At 39.6% G+C, this 14,758-nt stretch overlaps 1 protein-coding gene across 6 annotated transcripts in view; it reads right to left on the bottom strand.

The window, feature by feature from the left end:
• REPS1 (RALBP1 associated Eps domain containing 1) overlaps positions 1-14,758 on the bottom strand; it is a 72,643-nt gene that overhangs the window by 56,398 nt on the left and 1,487 nt on the right. The window lies entirely within an intron of this gene.

Below are 14,758 nucleotides of genomic sequence, written 5' to 3'. Positions count from 1 at the left end.
TCTTTTGTTATGAATTTTGAGAAATACTGGTCCCTCCAGACAGCAGCCATGTATTCGAACATACTGACTGCGCATCCCTCCATACGGAAGGTCTGCAAAGTTGCCGAGGTCGCATTCCTGCTTGTGCCAGGTCACTGATAAGATACTAAGCACAACATGTCCCAATTCTCTCAGACTCTCTGAGCACAATGATCCAGACTATTTTTTTATCCACCTAGAAGTCTGATCTAGACTGTAATGTTCCAAATGAGACATGAGGATGCTCCTGGACACAATGGTGAAAGCATTGTCGAAGACAACGCAGACGACATCACTGCTTTTCTCTCCTTAACCACAGTTCGAGTCTTTCCATCACAGCAGATGATCTGGTTGACAAGTACCCTTGGTAAATCCACACTTGCTAATCCTAATTGCTGTTTTCACCTTCATACGCCTAGGAATGGCTTCCAAGCAGACCTGCTCCACAATTTCTCAGGGACCCATGTGCGCTGACCAGCCTGCAGTTCCCCAATATCAACCTTCCCGCCCTTCCTGAAAATGGCTGCAACACATCTTTCTCCAGTCATTGAGGCCCACCCCTGATCTCCACAACTATTCAAAGAGAAAGCTGGCTTGCAGTGATGTTAGCTAGCTCTCTCAGCACCCTCAGAAGCATCCCACCCAATCCCATCAACCTGGCATTTCTCAAGAGATCCATCAATGTTCTTGCAGTACTACTAGATTCACTCCTTCAATCCCATTTCCAGGTACAAAGGCCCACGAGACTTTCTGTGAAGATCAACAGAGAGCAGGCACCGAGACTCTCAGCCTCATCTAAATCCATGGGTGCTCATTTCTCTCCTCACCCTTCCCACCAGAACTCAGTTATAGGTTCCCTATTTGGCAAATCTGGTCTCTTGACACATCTGCTTGTTTTCCTAACTACTGGGATGGATCATTACTGGACTTAGAGAAAGCTGTCCTGAAAGATCTCCCAGCTTTCAGAGGACATGGTTCTGAAGGGCAGATGAGCCCTGCTTGCAGGCAAGTTCCAACTGAAAAAGTTAGGTGTATTTTCACATAGCAGCAACCGAACCACATGATCTACAAGGAGTTAGTCTGTATGCTTCTGCACTGCTGAACAGGAAACAGACTCTGGTAACTCCATACAATCAAACAGATGGGTTTATTAACCACAACTGAGCTAGATACGGCTCAACAAAAAGCTGCTTGGGTATTTCATTACCACGAGCCAGGATTCTAGGCCCTCATGAAAATAAGCTGTTGTAAAACCTGTCACAGGAAGGTGTGGGAAGTTGACAAACACTTCGTCCCAAAGAAGTCCCAAGAGGACCAGCAGGTCTAGGGCTGTGCATGCAGTTCAAATCCCACTGGACAGAAGCTAGCTGCATTAAATCACTTGGTTGTGTCTGCATTACACTTCTCACATCATCCTATAGGACCCGTGTTATCTATATTTTCCCATTATAGTATTTCTGCAGCACGACATCTGGACAGAAGTCAGAGGATAACAGGGCATTTTCTAAAGTGCATTTTCTAAAGTTCATTAACTGGAAGAAAATAATTCAATACAGTTGTATACAACACGTTAGTTTCAATAGGCTGGCTGGACTACAAAACATGCCATGAGGAAAGAAGTGACAGTGTAAATTGATAGGTGACAATTCAAACAATAAAACCTTTGAGGCATCAACATCTAAAATAAATTGCCTGTACCCAACCTAATGCCAAAAATAATTACACTAAGTTTAAATAACTGGCAGAACTAAAGTAGTGGAGATTCAAGAGGCAGCTAGCAATCAAAACCAGTACGACAACAAGAGCAATTCCTTTTTTTAAAGCACTGTATCCTGGAAGACTGATTAACATCCATGTACTTGACTACACTCAACACAAAAAAAGCTTGTAGATCCTGAGCAGACTCTGGAAAAGCTTCTTATGAAAGGAAGCAATGATGCAGGCATTTTGAGCCTATGGAATCATTAGGCAGTAACAGCTTTGGGCAATTTCAAAGCCAGTGCTGGACTAGAAATTATATTGTTTGGAGCTAGTCAGTACTGCCAGACTGAAAAAACCCTCAGTTAAAAAAAATGAACTAATAATTAAGCTGCCATGGCAGGTAAGTATTAGAAATGAAAGACAAGCATGGATTCAAAGTAAATAGATATAAATATAGAAAATACGCCAGATATAAGTATCAAGATAAGGAAAAAGTATACAAAAAAACCCCACCAACCAAGAAGAATGCTGTTCTGCTGCTGAACAACTAGCTGTCAAATCCACCCACAGATAGCTAAAACAGTCCTCTTATTTCAAACACAGAATACAACCCAATCAGAAACATGACTGAAGGTTGAGTAAAATCATTAAATGCAAACATTTAGTGGAGACTCCTCTGCTAACTAACAGCATGCTGGAATACACTCAAAACAGCCTACCTATAATCTCCTTGCAGAAGGATTTAAACATTCAACAGGTAATAAGCTATACTGACAGGGGGTAAGGGAGATAATAATGAAAGAATAATCAAGGGATTGGTTCTCAGATTTATGTTTAGGGCTTTCATCTTCTTAGGAAGAGAGGGGATAAGCAATTTCCTTAAACTCTTCAAGGAATGCAGAGCAATCTTTGAGCCAAAATGCTCCATGACTCTTTTCATCTCCTTAGATATGAAGATCCTGAGGTCACACTACTGCAATTAACCAGATTAAGGCAAACAGCTCTGTGAAGCTCAAGAATTGCTGGAAGCTGTTGATACAGAAGAAAAAAACAACTCTGTGCAGTAGCTGTAAATTATGAAATTGCGCACTCAATCACCGTACTGCAAAGAAGTAACAGCAGCATCAACAACATCAGGAGTTGGCGCAGCTCAGACATGCATAGGAAGCAGTATGTTTGACAAAGGGCACCATTTCAAACACATACCTCCTAGAACTCTTACATGTTTCAAGTAAGAGATCCTTGAACTTGGAAAGGTTTGTGAACCAAAAAAACCTAAGACTTGAGAACCTTTAAAAATTCCAGGTGAAGTAGAACAAATCACATCCCTATCAAATGTGGTGAAATGCACTTTCCAGAACTCAGGAAACCTCTCTTGAAGAGTCTTCCAGAATATCAGTGTTCCCCTGCTCCCAAGTTCTTCTACAAGGCAAATCAACCCCATTACCTGTAAACATTATTCATGCAAAAGTACAACAGTATTTAAGCAGGGATGACTTCAACGGTAAAACAATAAACGAGAAAACACACGCCACCTACATAGTAAAGATAAAAATATTCCATCTGCTTGGAGAGAGTTACTAACATACCTACTGTCCCATACCAGAGGGTGGTAGGAAGCAAGACTTTAAGGCAGCTTTTCAAGGCTGAAGTTACAAGACACATGGTATATGCTGACGGGGGGGCGGAGTGAACAAACTCAAAGGAGGACCTTTTGTATCACCTCATCCAAACTAGGACACTAAGACAAGTCTATCCACTAAAAAAAAAAAAAAAAAAAAATCACAGATTGATAAGCAAGAAAGAACTGGGATTCAGAATATTCATTTTGGTCCTGATTTTATTAACACATTCTTAATTTGAAGTATTCTAGTAGTCCTGCTGTGACTTGGCAGGAATTTTCACGTTTGTATTGCTGGTGTAAGACTTTTTTTTAATTAATAAACACAAAGAAACCCTAAGTAGAATCACACAATAGTTGAGCTTGGTAAGGTCCTCTGGAGATCATCCACTCCACTCCCCCTGCTCAAAGCAGGCTCAGCTACAGCAGGTTGCTTCGGACCATATCCAGTTGGATTTTGAGTATATCCAAGGAGGGAGACTCTACAACCTCCCTGACCAACCTCTTCAAGCGTTTCATCACCCTTAAACTAAGAAAGTTCTCTATTATGTTTAAATGAAACAATCACCAGGAACAATACCATATAAACTATGGACGAGAGGTGCAAAACAAGTTCCCACATTCATTTTACAGTATTTGATACAGATGTGAGTTAAACCAGACCACATGAATAACCTTGTGCTTCAGTATTTATACATGATTTTTGAGTTTTGCTGTGCCTATTCACAATAACCTTCTAATAAAAAGCAAGCAATATATTAAAAGCTAATGGTTTACTTCAGATAAAAAGGCTAAAAAATTAAAAATAACCTGCATTCAGTTTTAGGTTAATAAAAATGTACCTACGATTTTAGACTGGTTTGGATTCACAGCGTAAAATGAAAAATGTTATCAAGTCAACAATGTTATTTCTGTATCCCATATGCGGCAATTCATTGACGAAAATTCTAAAGCTCTTTACAAACAGATATGACAGGATGTTTTCCAAATTAAAAGTTTACTGGAATACAACCTCAAACTGGGTACGAGACCACCCCGTCTTACAAAGTTGTTCTCCTGAAGTCACGTAATCCACTCACCTCAGCTACAACAAAAATTAACCGTATCTCTACAATGTAATGTAATCTGGGGACATATACGGGAAGTCGAAAAAAAATATCTCCTAATCATTAGTATTGTAGCAAAAAAAGCCCTGACCATCACTACATACCAAAGATCTATGAAAACATCCTTTGTGCTTTTTTTCTACATTGAATACATTCCTTTCCTCACACTTTGTTACATTCTAGTCTTGTTATTCTGCAACCACTGTTCAACAGATCAACTCCTGTCACTTCATTTATCTCAATCTGTCTCACCAATTGCAGACTATAGCCTAACACAGTTTTCTAACTACAGTCTCTCACCTATCATCAACTGGACAAAACAATACTGATTAGTTATTCATCAAGAATTTTTAACTTTTCTTCAGAAAAATCTCACTTGACAGGTAGCTTCTCAGATGCAACAGCTGACAGCACTGTGTAGCAGGAACAAGACAGAGAATTGACAAAGATCCTTCTTTTGATGAGTTATTTTTAACCAAGTCAAGTCTCTGACCTAGTTCTCTGCAAGGCTCCACAAACTTTGGCACACAAGAAAAAAAACTGGAGACAAGACAAAAAAATGCCACTAAAAGAAACATTGCAAGTATCACTCTGAACTCTGTATTTCAGCACTCTTCCCAGTACACGGCAAACATTTAAAGAGCCTCAAACCTATCAGAAGATCATTTGCAAAATGCATTTACGAAGGATACGAAGAATTGCTATATTTAATTCAATAAGTGTGGAGTACACAACGTTTATGTGCTGAACAGCAGGTATAATATTACCTCTAATAAGTATCTAATTAGATAAATGTATGTAAGAAGCATAGTAGTAAATATACTCAATTGGTTTATACTAAGAATTCCCAGGCACAGGGTATATTTGGGACATTGTTGTACTTTGTTGCATAATGAATAGTAAGGTCTTCCTTTTAAGTCTTACTGACTGTTCCATGAAGGTGGATCTCAGACAATGCCACACACCCGGCCTGAGAACACAGGCCTTTAAAGAAATAAAACCAATAATACTGGAGGACTTCCAAGATGACACATGGTCTTTGGTAATGAACTATTTAGAGTTTCCTACTGTCTGAGCCTCTCCTAATACTTCTCCGCCCTTGATTTGCACACTGCACGCACCCACAGTGGAAGCAGACTGGTAAAATATCAACAGGAGGAAAAAACTACTTATCAGCTCTGACAATTCTATATTGATATTTAGGTCTAAACTTTCCCATTCCACAGGTCATTTCAGGTTCAAACATACGTATGTTTCAATCAAATGAAATTTCAGAACTAATCACATCACAAATAAGGAAGTTAATTAGCTGGTCAAAAAATGACCAGTATTTTAAGCCTCAGAGGAACGATTCTGCCCCTGTACTTTGGGATCTGTTTTACAAGAGTGTCCACTCCCTAAGTAAGGGTTGGCAGATTTGGACTCATGCTTTCACTCTGTTAACAGAAAAGCAGCAGACAAAAAGCACTGAAAATCTAAACCTCTGATTTATGACAGACACACATAATAAATACTCATCTTAACAAGTGAGTATGTTGACCACCACACACACACAAAAAAAATCCACAGAATTTTCACTTGCTGTAGTACTTTTTGAACCAGTTATATATTTTAGGTCATTCCTGACTTCAACCCGTTCCAAAAGTTGTCTGCAGCATCTCCTGTTGTTCCTGGTAGTATTTATGTTCATGGCTGATTGGCCTTACTTATCAAAGACACTTCTGAATGTAGTAGTTTTGATTTCTCCATTTGCAATCAAAGTTTGTAGTTTTGCTAACAGCTCCTGCAAAAGCTGTTACAAGACATACACATGAATCTTACCCGCAGAGCTCCACAGCTCTCTAAAAGTCAGTAGTTCCCTTCTTGATTTGGTAACCACCATCAATCAATCCACAAAGATGACACAAATGCACCCTACATACAACTACAAAAAAGTTCAAGATACTGATTTAGAGGGGCCATTTCTCCAAAGATCTAGAGTCGTAGCCCATCCTACTCAACTTTAACTCCAACTTATTGCCCAATACCCTCAAAAACAGGACAGAATAAATAAGCATATTCCTTTCTGACATGTTCAATAGCATCAACAAAGGAAAGTCCAGACAGCCAGATGAACACTCACTTAGAAAGCGATTACTGTCCTCCCAAGTAAAAAGTAATAGCTGGAAGACCTCAAGGCAGAGCTGCTCTTTGCTTGCATTAACATTCTCTCTGCTGCTGTTCTTCTGGCAGAGTAGGTGCTCCTGAGAAAGGTACCTTATGAACAGTAATGGTAATAAAGCAGCAAGAAAAACTGGAAATTAAAAAAAATCTGAAGCAGCAAGAGACAGCCTGGGGACCTACAAGAACCATTTTTAACTCTTGATGCATAAATAGAGGTTCTTTTAAAAGGAGATATGCCACATACCTGTCTCCTCTTCCTATGCAATTTTACATTACTGCTTACCTAAACAGCTCCTCCCTTGTTCGCTCTCAGCTGCACAGTTCCCCATTCCTGAGCACTAACTGTTGCTCATCTGTCTGATCACACAGTATGATTACTCCACCCAGTAAGCCAGCAAAAACTTGCTGTGTTAGTTATCTGCTCTTTTATTAAACTGAATCTGTCTACTGTACAGCCAATAAACACCTCAGCAGCTACAAGATACATGGGAACATGTGGCTGGTACCAATAATTTGTTCTCTTGACTCTAAACTCCTTGTAAGGCTGCAGCCTCAAGAAAGTTGTGTACTTTGCATTTAAGAGAAGCACAAAAGGTTGAAATGAAGCAACTTAACAGAACGTCACATCACCAGCACTTGCAACTCCAACTTCTTTGCCTTGCCCAAAGAAATGCTCCTTAGAAGGGAAAGATACATTCACATGCTGCTAAGAACTGCCCTCAAAACAAGGATGTCTCCTTTCTCTTGGTGGCGCCATTAAGAGTTCAAGCAACAGGTGACGAAGAAACACACTTCAGCCAGAACCCTCAATGCCTGACCCACTCTGTGGTGATGAGACTCCAGGATGACTCTATAACACTCAGCGATCGTATTTTCTGGAACAAACAGTAGCAGCCAATAAGCACCAAGAAAGAATCTAGCTTCAGCAGGCAGAGATATTCTACAGCAATAATCTAGTTAGCATTTCAAATTATTTTTCCAATTACAAATAGCGCAAGGAAGGTCACATGCATGTTGTAAGTATGGATGCTCCTGCCATGCAGCATTTATGCAGACATCTTGATTCCTTTCAGACCTCCCTTATAACTGAAGCATTCCAGTGATTGATACTCCTTGCTAATGATTCTTTTGTTACTAGTTTGATTTTGGTATTTTCTCCACACTTCACCTTTCACCACTATACCAGAACAAACATAAGACAGAAAAGCCTCAAAGAATGAGCACAAGCTTCTGGCTTTTTGCTAATGTAAATGAAGATGAAGACATTCTCTGATCCCGGAATTACTGGTCCTGTCGTGGCCTGGCCAAACAGGACTGCTCAGATTTGGTCTTGTTATTGTTGAGCACTTCCACAGAAGTTTACCTGAAGCTACTGTGCCCATTACCTTACACTGCTTTCCCATCTCAATCTGTTTGCCTCTGAGCATCAATGTGACCAGTGTTGACTAGTTACCGAGCTTTGCACTGCTCTCCTTCTCCCAGTAAGGTCTTCAGAAGTCTTAACAATGCGTCTACCAAAGTTTCAATAAACCTCAGTTAAAATTCTAAAAACTGCACATTTACAGAGCTACATTTGAGACTCAGAATACAGCTGAGTAATAGTAATATACTACTAATAATAGCAGGTCTTAATCGATGTAAGGCATTTTAATTGAGAAAAAAAGAAGTCGTACACACTATTGAAGTAAGAATAGACTTTTCTACAAATTTCACAGCTAATAGTCTGAAGCAGGAGCAAATTAGCACCTAATGTTAAATTTTACCCAGCTCAGTCCTGGTCACACTTTTCTGGGATTACTAAAGTTGAACGATGTATTTGAAACCGAGTCTACTAATTGCTCAGTTACCATACTTCAGGAGCATTTCAGATCAGAAAGTCAATCATTCCAGAAATTCAGGTCAGACTTATCTTTCCAAGTCCTTTACCCTACCAAAAACACAGCTCCTATACACAGACAGGCATGCCTAAGTTACAATTATTATTTTTTTTTTTTATAACAAGTGCAGGGGATAATTTAACTCTTTAGAACTAACCCCAGTTGGAAAACAAGCAAGTCACAAACACGATCACCAACTCAGTACCTTAGTTTAGAAAGAATGACACTGCTGGCTTAATAGTATCCCTGTGGTCTCAAGAAACGGTAAAGGAAAAAGTACAAATGGGAAATACAGCCTTACATGGCTCATCAATGGAACTCCAGCGAGAAAAATCTGATAGTTATGGTTGGACTTAATGATCTTAGAGCTCTTTTCCAACCTATGACTATCATAGGATAGTCAACATATTGCTCTCACTCTCACTTCTAGAGTTCTGCTCTTTGCTTAAATGAGTTTGAAGTCAATCTGAAGTCTAGGAGTTCTACAAAAGAACTAATCTAAAAGGCAAATATTGATGACCTAATAGGTGTCAAACTTGTCTGTAAGAAATAATATTTTGAAAGCTAGCAAATATAATTGAAAAGCCATAGTGACTGCCAACAAAGTCTTATAATTTCACAGTATCCACAGTAACATTTATTGAAGATTAGACTAAGATGAAGGCATGTTTGCAACTGTTTCACAGACAGCGGGTGAAGAGCTTACAACTTCTAATAGAAAAGAACCATCTTCATAGGAAAAAGATCAAGTTTACAACACATAATTCTGTACAGCTAACTTGATTCTAAGACAGCTGCATTTGCCAAATGCCCTGATACTTCCGAATAATTTTAGAACTCTATCCAGCCATGTCAGAATGGATATTAATCATCCCTGCTGTCATCTGATGGCACATTCAAAAAGAAAAAAATAAACTGTTTTCAAACAAAGCTGAGTTGCAACACTTCAAATTAGCCAAGTGCTGGCATACATAATTATGAAGGAATTATTTACTACATAAGTGACTATACAGTATGAATGCCAGTCAATTACACCAAGAAATCAGCTGAAAACAAATATAAGTCTAACAGAGCTAATCTACACTCCTAAAGCTCTGCCATTAACTTCCTGTCTTTTGTTTCAAAACCAATTATTATTCTCTTACTAAATGCTGCCGAGATATGAGACTACTCTAACTAACTCTAAAGATAAAACAATTCGCAGGACACTATATTGCTTGTGAAGGTAACATTTTAACCAGACTTCTGCAGAAAACTCAAAGCACAATTCACAGCATACAAAGCAGACTAAGAGCCATTTCTGGCACCAACAGAAAGCAGACTGCTTATGTATCTCATCATTACAGAGAAACAAAACTAACCTACTGCTCAGCTGAGAGGAAAGAAAAATACTCTGTTACAGTAACACTTAAGGGGGAAAAACTACTTAATTCACTAATTGGATGTTCTTAACTGCGGATCCAGGCACTGTGTGTATTTACAATAAACTTCTAGCAATTCTTAATTCCTAAATGAGAATTGAGATACATCATAACATATGTACAAACATCCTTTTAATAAATAAATATTATATACAAATGTTGTATATAAACTACATATGATTATAATCCTAAAAGGCTACAGACTCCTCAGCTTTATGGTGCTCAGGCTAAAAAAATACGAAGAATGAGTAAGAAAAATGCTATAGTTACACATTTCTACACTGGAAGAATTCCTTAACAATGACCTGTTGTGAATATTGCCTCAGAAGAAATCTACACTAATTTTATTTTAAAATGTCATGTAAAAAATCTGTAAACTTTAAAACAAAAAAATATAAACCCTAAATGTACGGGTTAGATTCAATCGCATGGCTTCTTTTTAAAAATTGGGCTTGTTTGCAGATTATGTAAAGACCAGCAGTAGGAGAGGAAAGCTTTTTACACAGCATACTTTTTTTTTTAAAGATCTGAAAGCACTTTGGATTTTTACATATACTCCAAATCCAAATCACTGAAAGGAAGACATGGGATTTGCAGTGTATAAGAAATTCTAATGTCCTACTCCACCAGGTCTGAAAAGATAATAAATTCAGCACATTCGCCAGATGAGGTCCAGTCTGCCACATGTCTCCAACACACAGGTAATCCTAAACATGGCCTGGCTCAGCTTCCATCTGCAGCTGGCATTTAGTAAATTCTACTGATTTGATAAACAGGTAGTCTTTGTGCAGGAAAATTCACTGGAACACTAACTGCAACAATAAAAATCACTCTGAACAGGTTTTTATTTTCTTAGATCCCTTTCCCTGTATATCTGCTCTCCAACAGAGAGGCCAACATTTTAAATCAAGAACTTGCAATTTCATTTTGCCATGTTCTGCTCATGGATTATGATTCCAGTTACAATTGCACTGCATGCCACAGATGAGCACTGCCATCTGAGGAAACTACCATTCCATGTTCTTAGCTCCCTATGTTTGCCAAAAGCTGTCACCACAAGAACAACAGAAGACAGCATACGCCCGCACCTCAGCTGGTTTTCTGCACAGTGCAGAAACTATAGCTGATGAATGAGGCTTTACGCTAAGAGTCTGGACTTTACAATGAAGCAGCTGCATCATAGGTATGCACTTTCTTACAACTTTTGACGTAAAGGCGGCAAGCTCTGACAGAGAGTTGAGGCCGACAACCAGAGCCAGTAATTTTTTCCATCAATGACACAAGGACAGCCAAAACTAATCTGTTTGTAAATACTCCTTAGAAATGAAAAAAAAAAAAAAAAGCTTGAAATTGGCTAACGAGCAAAAAATAGGCTTTACACTAGGTTTTTAAAGGGCTAATGCAAGCATATTGCAATTGAATTCGAAGTCAGGTAATGTTGCTGTACAATGCCAACACTGAAGAGGACAATTCATTTCTTTCAGAGAAAGTACATACAATTACTTGCATATTTGTTGTTTTATAGTAATTCTTTACTTTAAAGCAAGATGCCTTGACTCATTAATTTCAGATGAGTATCATACGCATAACCCATTTGCTCCATCTTGCGAAGTTTCTATAATTCATAATCAAAGAAGAGAGTGCAAGTTCATCAAACATTCTGCGATTACATTCTGGAGTACTGCATCCAGCTCTGAGGCCCCCAACATAAGGACATGGAAGTGTTGCAGCGGGTCCAGAGGAGGGCCATGAAGACGACCCGAGGGCTGGAGTACCTCTCCTACGAGGACAGGCTGAGGGAGTTGGGGCTGTTCAGCCTGGAGAAGAGAAGGCTCCGGGGTGACCTTACAGCAGCCTTCCAGTACCTGAAGGGAGGCCTACAGGGAGGATGGAGAGGGACTTTTGACAAGGGTGTGTAGTGATAGGAAAAGGGGGAACAGCTTTAAACTAGAAAAGGGCAGATTTAGATTAGATATTAGGAAGAAATTCTTCACCATGAGGGTGGTGAAACACTGGAATAGGTCGCCCAGAGAAGCTGTGGCTGCCCCATCCCTTGGAAGCGTTCAAGGCCAGGTTCGACGTGGTTTTGAGCAACCCGGTCTAGTGGAAGATGTCCCTGCTCATGGCAGGGGGTTGGAACCAGATGATCTTTAAGGTCCCTTCCAACCCTTACCATTCTATGATTCTACGATTAAATCACCTAAATAAGAATTCTACAAACTGAACAAATAGGACAGCTGTTATATTAATCCCATACACAAGCAATGAACTTCACAATACATCTTCTGGCTGACTGTAGCTTTTACAAGCAACTTAGCCACCAGCACAGAGGTACCAAGAACAGACTTTAACAGCATTAGCACTAACATTAGCATTTTAGGTCAGACGTGAAACGTGATTTTGAAGCCTATTTCCTGATCACCCTCACTGCTCTAGTTCATACTGCACAGCCACTCCAGAACAGGCAACTAGATTCCTTTTGTATGAATCTAACCTAGGAGATACACTCTCAGAGTGCACCTAATGAATCAGCTAACATTCAGTCTACAGGACCAGGCCAGAACTTTATCAAAGGAAAGCTTCTGAAATACTTACACAGGGTGGATGGCAGCTCCTCAGCATCACTTGTGTTGTGTCACACTACTTGCTAATACAAACATCGATGCACATGCAACTGAGCCATGAGCTCATGCAGCCAAGTCAAGCAAAAAATAACTTGAAAAAAACCCCTAACTTCTGGCTGAACAAGTTCTCTGAACCAGCTCACACTCTGTTCAAATGAATGTCAAGGACAGCAGAAGGCGGCGCCAACTTCTAGTGGTTTAAACTACCATGCAACCCATGCTAGGTTACAACTAAAATATCCAGTTGCTCTAGAAGGAGGAAAGTTCTCCTCTTCCCCTCCATGAGCAAATGGTTTTCCTGCCTCCTTCCCTGTGCCAGCACCGATGTTCATTCAACCTCACTGTTAGCTGATATAGAGTTAAAAAATCAACAAAAAAGTTGTGATTAATTTTCTGCTTGAATAGCCCGATGCTAGCATACAACAGCATCGGACAGGGCCTAGTGTCTTTGCAAGGAGAAGCAGCAGCAGGACCACATGGCTGGGCGAAGGGGAAGACTGAACCACCTCCTTCAGCGGCAACTCACTACTAGATTGGTTTAGTTGCAGTGTGAAACCACACCCTGAGAGCAATTTAGACTCACGTAACTGTTGTGAAGTAGCTGGACTTGTTATCCCAACATACATACTTCTATTCACTGTTTTATGCAAATCTTCTACCTTAATGCTAATTTCAAGGATGTGCACAAAAGGGCAGAAATATGGGTTAATAAAGGCCGGTGTTCTCACAAGTTCAGTGTAGGTTGTAACACAGTTTGTTGTATTTTTGTTCTGGTAATAAGGCTGTCCTTTTGTAGATGTGTACTAAGTGGACATAGAGCTCTTCTCTTCCGGGGTTTTGTTGCTTTGTGAGCATATGATTTCAATACGGCAGCCGTAACTGTTTCAGTCTTCTGCATGTTCATTTAATCCCATTTAACAGGCAGCTGACAATGTCCATTACAGGCGGAAATGAGTATGATTAGAAACAATTAGCCATATTTATTAACTTCTATTGCAAGACAGAAATCTCACACAAGCATAACACTTTGCAGAAAAGGTTGCATGTGTATCCAGCCTTTAAACAGATTTGCAAGCAAAATAAGTTCTGGGTCTAAAAACACAACTGTCATATTTTCACTTCCAACAGAATCAGTTCTGAATCATTCAAAGGTGTCTACAGATCTGTACTACTGAAGTGGAAAAAACTTTGAGGTAGTTCCTCAGGACTACTTGGTCCCTGTGAGTTTGAAGAGCAGTAATTTTGTACTATGTTTTGCACACCTACGAAGGTATTTAGCATCCATGTGACTAATACTACACTTGCATTCCAGTATTATATAAGAATTGGGCAATTGAATCAAGTTCCTTTCCCCACAAGCATCAGGTGCTTCAAATGAACTGGTAAGGACACAGCACCATGCATTCAAAAGAAAATTCTGTCTCCTTCACAGGGTTTCCTTATTTCTTAAGCTGTATCACCTTGAGGTTTTAGTTACGAAGTCACAGCTTCCGAAGTGTCAAATGCAATTTCCCTTGGAAGAACCGCCATCCAATGTATTCACGTCCGCGTTAACCTGAGGTACAGCCATGCTTCAAGGAGAACATAAAATAACTAGACAACTCGACTCTCTCCCTCACAAGTGCAAGGTACTTCACAGGCGACCAACAGTGATCGCACAAGATACCCGTAACGGGTCAAATTGTTCAGGGCATTTTGACTTTCATTGCCTGAGGAATGAGACTGTAAATAATACAATCTAATATCTTGTTTGCCATTTTAACTGCAAGGTTTTCCTTGAGATCACTACAGTGATAAGCCAGGTCTGCTTCTTAAGTTTATTTAGAATGCATGGAAATGATGCTGGAGTAGTTTCTCTTCCTCAGATGTGATCTACTTTGCAAGAAAATATCTGACCTCCTCTGCAACAGATAAGGATATGATCTGTGACCACTTGTATTCAAAATTCCAAGTCCTTCCAAGTTCTTGCACTAAATCCCTGCATAAAATTAAATCTCCGGTGCTAGCCTACTTTGCCTTTACAGCGATCCAGACAAGTTCTACGGAAAGTAGATTTTAAATACAACAAACATGTCAACATTCACTTTCCTAAGATGATTTTTCTGAAATTGGTTGGCCACACAGAGACAAGCAGTGAGTGGCCCTTGAGAAACCTCACTCATAATACCGAGCATGCAGACTCCCGTCTAGCAAGTCATCTAACAAGCGATTACTAGTTTTACCAGTA

This window comes from Opisthocomus hoazin, chromosome 2, assembly GCF_030867145.1.
Source record: "Opisthocomus hoazin isolate bOpiHoa1 chromosome 2, bOpiHoa1.hap1, whole genome shotgun sequence".
NCBI classification, from domain to species: domain Eukaryota; kingdom Metazoa; phylum Chordata; class Aves; order Opisthocomiformes; family Opisthocomidae; genus Opisthocomus; species Opisthocomus hoazin.
This window is presented reverse-complemented; position numbering and strand designations above follow the sequence as displayed.